Source organism: Carlito syrichta, unplaced genomic scaffold (assembly GCF_000164805.1).
Source record: "Carlito syrichta isolate Samal-C Ts95f unplaced genomic scaffold, Tarsius_syrichta-2.0.1 Scaffold127887, whole genome shotgun sequence".
NCBI classification, from domain to species: Eukaryota; Metazoa; Chordata; class Mammalia; order Primates; family Tarsiidae; genus Carlito; species Carlito syrichta.
The window spans coordinates 41,781-50,709 of NW_007071983.1; the positions used below are offsets into that span (position 1 = coordinate 41,781).

General features: G+C 42.6%; 1 pseudogene; it reads left to right on the forward strand.

The window, feature by feature from the left end:
* Positions 1-3,025: 3,025 nt before the first annotated feature.
* On the forward strand, positions 3,026-3,635 carry LOC103250287 (annotated as a pseudogene).
* The last annotated feature ends 5,294 nt before the right edge of the window (positions 3,636-8,929 follow it).

The window sequence follows — 8,929 nt, forward strand, 5'->3', positions numbered from 1 at the left end:
CAACTCAAAATTGAGAAATATTGTCTAATTATCACTAGCTCCAAAGTCTCAGATCTAATTATTTAAATTATGCATTGGTGGAGATCTGGTATAAACTGTCTTAGGACAAATTTATTTCCATCTGTGAATCTGCAAATCTAAGAAAACAACTTATCTGTTCCCAAGATACTGTCGTGGGATAGGCATAGAATAATAGTTTTAGTTATTCCCATTCAAAGGAGAAAATTGAAAGATCAAAGAAATCACTGACCCTAAACAATTGTGAGATCCAGCGAAGACAAATGCCATTAGATTTCGAGGTTTGGAAATAATTTTCTGTTGCTCAAGGTTCCACATACTGGGCCTGTGGCTCCACCCTCTACAATCTGAGGTTAGAGTTATACTTTGAGTTACAGTTCCTTTTTTATAAAAAGCAATTTATATGTTCAGCTGAGTAATTTTGTCATTCAGTTTTATGCCTGTGGAATCTGGAGAGCCCAAGTTCTTCTTTCAAGTTCAACAGCTTTCTTTCATTGTATACTATCTCCAACTCTTTCATTCTAAGCTGGTACTATTTGTACTGGTATGAAATCCTCAAGAACCTTGTAGGTCTCCTGTGTATGCCATGGTAATTCACTCCATTGGACAAGAGGCCTGTTCATAAATCTTTTCTAGATAGTCCATCTTGATTTTTTTCTATTGTTGAGAGGGCTGAAGGGCATGTTCTTAAACTTCCCAGATGCTTTCTAGCTCAGTTGAGGGGATCTTCAAGTCACTCTCTAATGTTTTCAGAGATTGTTTGTGTGACTAAAAACTCTTTTGATTTTTTGAAATGTTTACCTTCAGTCATTTCTCCACAGCATGTTTTCCTGATACTAAATCTTTTAATCTGAATGTATTTCATTATCTGAATAGGCTGAGAACTTCCCAAATTATCGAGTCCTATTTTCTTTGTGTTTAACATTTCTTCCCTCTATCTGCCTCTTTCCTCTTATATTTTACTATAAGCATCTGGAAGACCCCAGATCACATGCTCCGCTATGTATATACATAGCCAACTTTACTATTTATAAGTTCTTCATTACACTGAATTATGACACAGTTCAACTAGGCTTTCCCCACAATGTAACAAGGATTGGTTTTACTGCGATTTCCTGTACATGTTTCTTACTTTTTCCTGAGCTCTTCTCGCCAGAATCTCTAATGTCAACAATCCTATCAACAGTCTGCATGTGCGGATTTAAGTATTCTCTAAGGTGATTACATTTTTCTCTAGAATGCTCCTCACTTCCTTCTTCACCCTCATTAGCAGTATTTACCACCCATATTTCTATTAAGAGTCTGTTTAAGATATTGAGGCCTTTCTATCATGCTCCTCAAAATTCTTGTAGTTTCTCGGCCATTACTCAGTTTCAAATATACTTCTGCATTTTTAGGTATTTGTTGCAGAGGCATCCACTTCCAGGTAACCAAAATATATATGAGTTTTATATTACTGTCCTAAATATTACCACAAACTTAATGACTTAAAACAACACACCAATCATGCTGCCCATTGCAACTGGACTGGATAAAAAAATATGGTACATATACACAATGTATTATTATGCAGTCATAAAGAAGGACAAAATTGTGGGCTTTGGGGCAACTTAGATGTATTTAGGGTCTAAAATACTCAATTATCTATCACATAAATAAAGAACTGAGTGCCACATGTTCTCACTCCTAAGTGGACTGTGAACACCTACATAATGCTATAAAAAAGGGACTGATAGTTGTGGGACACTGCCAGGGGAGGGGGTGCACATAACATCAATAAGGTGTCTGATCCTAATTCAAGTGAAGTGAGGTCCAATGAGAGTCGTCAAATTTCACCTGTACCTAAACCACTTATATAAGCAACCCTGACTTGTACTCCACAACTTTAAAATAAACACACACAGATTCATTATTTTTCAATTTTGCCACCAGAAGTCCAACACTGGTTATACCAGACTAAAATCAATATGTTGGCGGTGCTGCATCTCTTCTGGAGGCTCCAGGGGAAGAAGTGTTTCCTTGGTTATTTGATTTCTTGGTAGAATTCAGTTAGCTGCAATGTAGGGCTAAGATACCTGTTTTCTTTTTTGCTGTGAGCTGAGGGCCCCAACCAATTTCTAGAGGCTTCATGTGATTATATTAGGCCCCTTTAGATAATCCATTAGGATCGCCCCCATTTAAAGGTGTGTAATCTTAATCACAAGAACAAATCCCTTTTGCCACATAATATATTCACAGGTTCTGGGCATTGGAGCATAGACATCTTCCAGTAGCCATTATTATACCTAACTCAATGCATGACACAAGGTGAACAGTAGGCCTTCCCCAAACAAAATATCACTATGGAGTGATGTTATAAAAAATGGCAAAGTGGATAGCTCTAAGGGCTTGATCCTCCACAGAAACACTGAAAGAATGAGAAAAACTGGCAGAACCTGTCTGAACTCTGAAAACTGGTCAAAGATTTACAGCAGCCAAGTGAATACTGAATAAAAAAGATAAAGAGGCAACATAAAACTCTAGGTGAGCTTTGTAACATTTTTACTTTCCCCATCTTACTATCCTCCCCAGCTTGTCAGCACTCTTGAAGATGGCAGCCCATGTTTCAAGTGAGAGACTCTGGTTATTGGTTCCAGAAGAAACAGAGAAGAATTTTCCTCAAAGAATCATCTTTGTATTATTCTTGTTTTGATCTGTCTGGGGCTACATGAAAGACTGATGTAAGGTACTTGTCTTTGTTTCACTTAACTTGGAGCTCTCTAAGAGCAGAGAAATGGCTATGCAGAGTACATTCCTGAAAAACACTGAAAGGCAAATGAACTACTCTCTATCGACTGGGAAAAGTATTACAGTTGAGGAAAACAATAGACATACCACAAGCCTGGGATGAAAAACTTAGAAGATTCTTTGGTGAATTAAGGTATTGAAAAGCATCCCTCTTCCTGTCTGAACCAGGGTAGCTCGTGGTCCATGCCAAGTGAAAAAGGTAATCTGGCTAGCATTCAGGATGACCGAGTGGGAGACAGCTGCACTAGTGGTGGCAGAGTCCCCCGACATCGGGCTCTTTGGGAAGTGGAGCACTGATGATGTGCAGATCAATGACATTTCCCTGCAGGATTACATTGTAGTGAAGAAGTATGCCAAGTACCTGCCTCACAGTGCAGGGTGCTATGCTGCCAAGACGTTCTGCAAAGCCCAGTGCCCCATTGTGGAACACCTCACTAACTCCATGATGATGTATGGCTGCAACAACAGCAAAAGCTCATGACTGTGCACATCATCAAGCATGCCTTCGAGATCATCCACCTGCTCATGGGAGAGAACCCTCTGCATGTCCCAGTGAATGCCATCAACAGTGGCTCCGGTAGGAAGGACTCCACATGCATTGGGCAAGCTGGGACAGTGAGCTGGCAGGCTGTGATGTATCCCCACTGTGCCATGTGAATCAGGCCATATGACTGCTGTGCACAGGTGCCCATGGGGCTGCCTTCTGGAATATCAAGACCATTGCTGAATGCCTGGCAGATGAGCTCATCAGTGCCACCAAGGGCTTCTCCAACTCCTATGCCATCAAGAAGAAGGATGAGCTGGAGCATGTGGGCAAGTCCAACGGCTAATTTTCCAGCTGCTGCCCACTGCCCAATAAACCTGTCTGCCTTTTGGAGGCAGCTCCACCTAAAAAACAAAAAAGGAAGAAAAGAAAAGCATCCAGATAGTCTCTGCCTGCCCAGGGAAGGATACAAACTCAGAAGAGACTCAAGAAGGTCCTAAGTGTCCACTTCTGACTGATCTTTAAGGTTGGTAGGAACAAGTTGTGAAGGCTAAGGCAAAGTTCTAAATGGCTGGGCTAAGCATTGAAGAAGTGCCAAAGAACTGTTCTGCAAAGACAGAGAGATTTCCTGGTTTGCTTTTTTTCCCTCTGGCCTTAGGCATTTAAGGAATCTCTGTCTAAAACACTGGTGACCACAGGCTAAAGGAACAGAAACATCAGAGACAACACATCTCAAAGAATGCGGTCTTTACAAAAATAGCTTAGAAAAGTTATCAAATAATTATAAACCAAAACAGGCAACAAAAACAAACACGGGGGAGTGGGAGGCATCACTGGGAAATCATTCATTGAACTTGGCCACACACTCCAGCTCGTCATTCTTCTTGAAGGCATAGGAGTTGGAAGAGCCCTTGGCAGCATTGATGAGCTCATCTACCAGGCATTCAGCAATGGTCTTGATATTCCGGAAGGCAGCCTCGTGGGCACCTGTGCACAGCTGTCACAGGCTGCTTATTTCTTGCCATACAATATTTTAAAAGTCTAGTTTTCCAAAAAAATTATGAAGTGTACAAAAAACCCCAAGAAATCATGGTCTATTTACAGAAGAAATTAAAAGAAATTGTCCTGAGGAAGCACCGACATTGGACTTACTAGATAGAGACTTTAAATCAACTATCCTAAGTATGCTGAAAAAGTTGGGAAAATCATGGACAGAGAGATAAAAAAAAATCAGGAGAATGATGTCTGAGCAGATAGAAAATATCAGTAAAGAGGAACCAGCCAGAAAATTTGAAGTTGAAAAGTTTAATAACCAAAAAGGAAAATTTACCACACACACACATTAACACACACGTAACACACATGACTACACACACATTACACCAGTAAGAAAGAAAGAAAGGAGAAGAAAGAATACTGGAAGAAATAATGCCCTAAATTTCCCAAATTGTATAAAAGACATGAATTTATACATCCAAGAAGCTCCACAAACTTCAAGAGTGGTCACTTAAAGTTATTGACAACTTGACATGTTATAATATTGTCAAAGGCAAAAGGCAAAGAAGTTCTTGAATATCAATGAGAGCAGTGAGCAGTCACATACAAGGGAGCCTCATTAACATCAACAGAAGAAACCATGGAGGCCAGATGGCAGTGGGATGATGCACTTAAAGCACTGAGAGAGAGAAACCTCTCAAATTAAGAATGTTATATTGATAAAATGGTCCTTCACAAATGAAAGCAAAATTAGTACTAGCCCAGAGAAACAAAACTTGAGGGAGTTTGCCGTTAGTAGACCTGTTCTGTTGAAGATGCTGCAAGTAGTACTTAAGGCTTAAAGGAAAGGTCATAGTTGCTTGGGTGGCTACACAGTAACTCAGATCCATGCAAAGAAATGAAGTCTGGTAACGGCAATTACATAGGCCAAAAAAAAAAAAAAGCCAATTTTGTTTTATTTTTGGATTATAACTCTTCTTTTTTTCCCCCATGAGATTTAAAAGACAGATTTACACAACACAATATAAAGCCTATGTTAATGGGTACACAATGTGTACAAGTGCAATATGTGACAATGACAGCATTAAGGGAGGGCTGGAGTTGCATAGGAGCAGATAGGGGGATAGATGCCAAAGGCCTGTGTTTAGTAAAATGTAGTACAAATGTAGTACAAAATTGTGAAGCTTCACAGACTCACAGGGTGACACTTTGATACAGTAACATGAGAGAGGGTTTTGGGGTCTCCTTTGGAAATATAGCTTATGACACTGCCAAGGCAAAAAGTGCACCAGAGTTAAACATACAAGAAGGAATTTATCGCGCTATTATAATGGGGTTGTTCAACTCCACTGAAACAAAAGGCATCAGAGTTTTGAAGTGGAGGACACCAGGGGGAGATTGCCAGTGGAACGAGTCAGGTACAGTGAGGGCTGTCCTGTGCAAACAGGTCTTAGGTAGTCTTGTAACAGGGGGGCTAGTGGAGATCTATGCACTCTAATCTCTGGGTCAGGCTGGCAAAGGTTGAGGAAGAGGGGCCGTGGAAGCTAGCTGGTGCAGGGGAGATGGTGATTCCCTTGTTGGGCTGGTGGCCACGCTGAGGAGCTAGGGGTGGCCGAGGCAGAGGGGGGCTGGGGACACCCTCAGTCTGATGCTGCTCCTCTGCCAGATCTAAAAACCTTGTAACCCCCTCCTCACCATAGCCTGCATTTCTGGAAGTTGAAGGGCTACCCAGAGTCTCCCTGTAACCAGCAATCATCAGGACGTGCTGCTGAAGCAGAGAACAAGGCGGGGGGTGGGGAATGAAGGTGGCATTCTCTGCTTTATGGGCCCACAGGCAGCACAGCTCTGCCCTGCAGAGGAAGATGAAGACTCTCAGACACATAAGCCTTTGTTGCCATGGAGGAAAACAAGTCTGAAGGAAGATGTCACATAAATGCGAGCAGCCCTACCTGGTGTCACCTTGATTGGCTGCTAATGGCAGAAAATCAGGGGCAGGTAGCAGAATGCACGGACTGACCATGTCAATCAGTTCACCACTTGGGGGACAGCATCTCTGGATGATCTCACTAAGTATTTGAGAATGGTGTCATGATCAAAATGCTGTGGGAAAATGATATGTTATAATTTATTCAATTAGGAATGGGGGTTCAAGCTTCAACAATTTATATTTAGATGCAATGTTAAAGTGCTAGAAAAATGCTTGAAAAAATGCTACTTTAAAGCAAACTTTTTTTATTTTTGTAATGCGGGAAACAAAGAAAGATGAAATCAGGCCACAGCTATCCTGGGCACTAAGGCAAAAAATATAAATAAAATATACACTGAGTTTTTAGAAGACTATTACCCACCAGTATTATAAACATGGACGCATTCATGCATTCTCCAGAGACATGCAGAATGGTCATCAAAGCAACATCGTACCCAATAGCCCCAGCTAGAAATTTCACACTGTTCATCAACATGGAATGAATCAGGACCCCATGGATCAGTCACACAGTGTGGCTATGCTGACAGTGAGAAAAAGTGACCTACAACCACACACAACACCCTGGACGAATCTCAGACACAAAGAGCACCACAGTGAGGTTCCATTTGTGGAAAGTGAGAAATAGGCACAGCTGATCTGGACCCTTTGAGTCAGGTGGGAGGCAAGCAGGATGGTGTGTGCCATGTGACCTGGACAGGACTGTTTGTGGGCTAGCATGAAGTGGTCTGAGACAGCCTTGCTTTTTCTGCCTGCATGTCCTGCCTCATGGGGGTGTAGACAGCTGCCTGGCCAGATAGTATTAGTGCTCCCTGACATTAGGGAGCAAGGAGCAGCAGGGTGACTTTGAGTGACTAGGGTAATAGCTCCTGGGGTTTGGGCTGCACCTGCATAACAGTTAACTTAGATTTGATTGGACAAAGGAAAAGCCACACCACAGGGTGGGAGTTGTGGCTGCTCTTCCCAAGTTCAAGGCTCCACAAATGAAAACGCAACAACTGGCATTTTGTCCAATTGAGAGCGACTGGGGGCAGGAGATGCTTGCCAAGCTGACAGCAGATGGGGAGCTTAGTTTCCAAACTTAGAAGTGGAAAACTTCCAGGATTCAGTGTGTTGAACTCTGAGAAGAAACACTTCTTCTTTCCTTTAAAAAAAGGTGATAAAATATGTGTATGTACCAACCTAGCCACTTTTGAGATCTGTGGCATTGAGCACAGTCATGATGCTGTGCAGCCAATGCCCCCTATCTCTAGAGCTTCCATCTCCCCCAACTGCAGCGCCCAGGGAGTGCCCTTTCAGAGACTGTGCCTTACTGTCCATTCCCCTCATGCTCATAGCAGCCCACTGGCGGTACCTAAAGGTAAACTCCTTTAAGTGCAATGGAAGGCATTCATACATTCATTTTATATTCGTTCATTCTCTTAGGTAGAGTGGGTATTTACACAGATACCTAGAGTGAGTGTCAAGGAAGTTTTGAAGAATGAAAGAAAATTTTCTTTAGCTAACATATAGCCACTATGTATGTTTTAATTAAAAAAGTATTCTGAATTAATTACAAAGCTGATAACCATGGATCAAAGTTTCCAGACACTCATTGTGCTTCCACTAAGCCGGCGCATGAGTTTTTAGGAGGGAAAAGAATTTTGACAATTTGCAGTAACACCAGACACAGCTTTTATTAATTTAAAAAAATTTAGTCATGAGAAGTAAGTAATTTTAGAAAATGAATGCAAGTTTTCACGTACGGTTGCCGTGAAAATGATCCCATGGACTTCAGCAGGTGGTGGTAGGCACAGGCAGTGGGTGGCCCATCCTCACGAATTAGCTGGTACTGCCTGTGAGGAAAACAGCACGTGCTCTTTCAAAATTGCTCATGCTGGCAGGTAGATTTCTCAATTCTTTAAACCTGGGAGAAGGGAGTTAACCCCAAGGCTGGCTGAAAGCGGGGTTGCAATGGCAACAGGCCCAGCTCCTTCATGAGCCCCTCTCAGTGCTAGCTCAATACAGCAGAAAGCCCTTCCTCTGTCACCAGCATCAAATCTTTGTCCTCATGAACCAGTGGCATGGAGCTGGAGTTGCCACCGGGCATTTGGCCAGGAAGATGGAGACAGCAGTGACAAAGGGTGTTCAGCAAGGAGTCACTTCGTCTTCTGGCCTTAACGGCTCTCCAAAGTGATGTGTGAGGTTTCATGTTAGACAGAATGCAGTTCAGAAGTGTTGTAGGTGGTTGCTATTTAAGCATAAGGAATGGTTGGCCCATGGGATTCGAGATGTTGGATCTGCCAGAAGCCAACCTGTCCAGAACTGTTCTGCAGAAGATGGAGAAGAGCACCCAGATGTGACAGTGAAGCAGAGCTATCCCAGCCCCTCCTGAGGCTCCTGGGAGTAGGGGTCCATGTTTATGGAAACGTTCACTTTAGTCCTACCTGTGTGTGGTTAACCAGTTAGAATAAAAACAAACTCTGACTGAGCATCCCCTCCCCACTACTGGCTCTATACTGCAGCCTCTTCTTTATAAGTCCCCAGACACCAGGAAAGTAGGCCCTGTTGTCATCATCCTACAAAAGGAGAGACAGAGGCACAGGGAGGTGAGAGCCGTCGCTTGTGTGAAGTAAGCAGCAGCAGTGTTTGACTCCGAGGCTCCAGCTGGGAATCGGCCA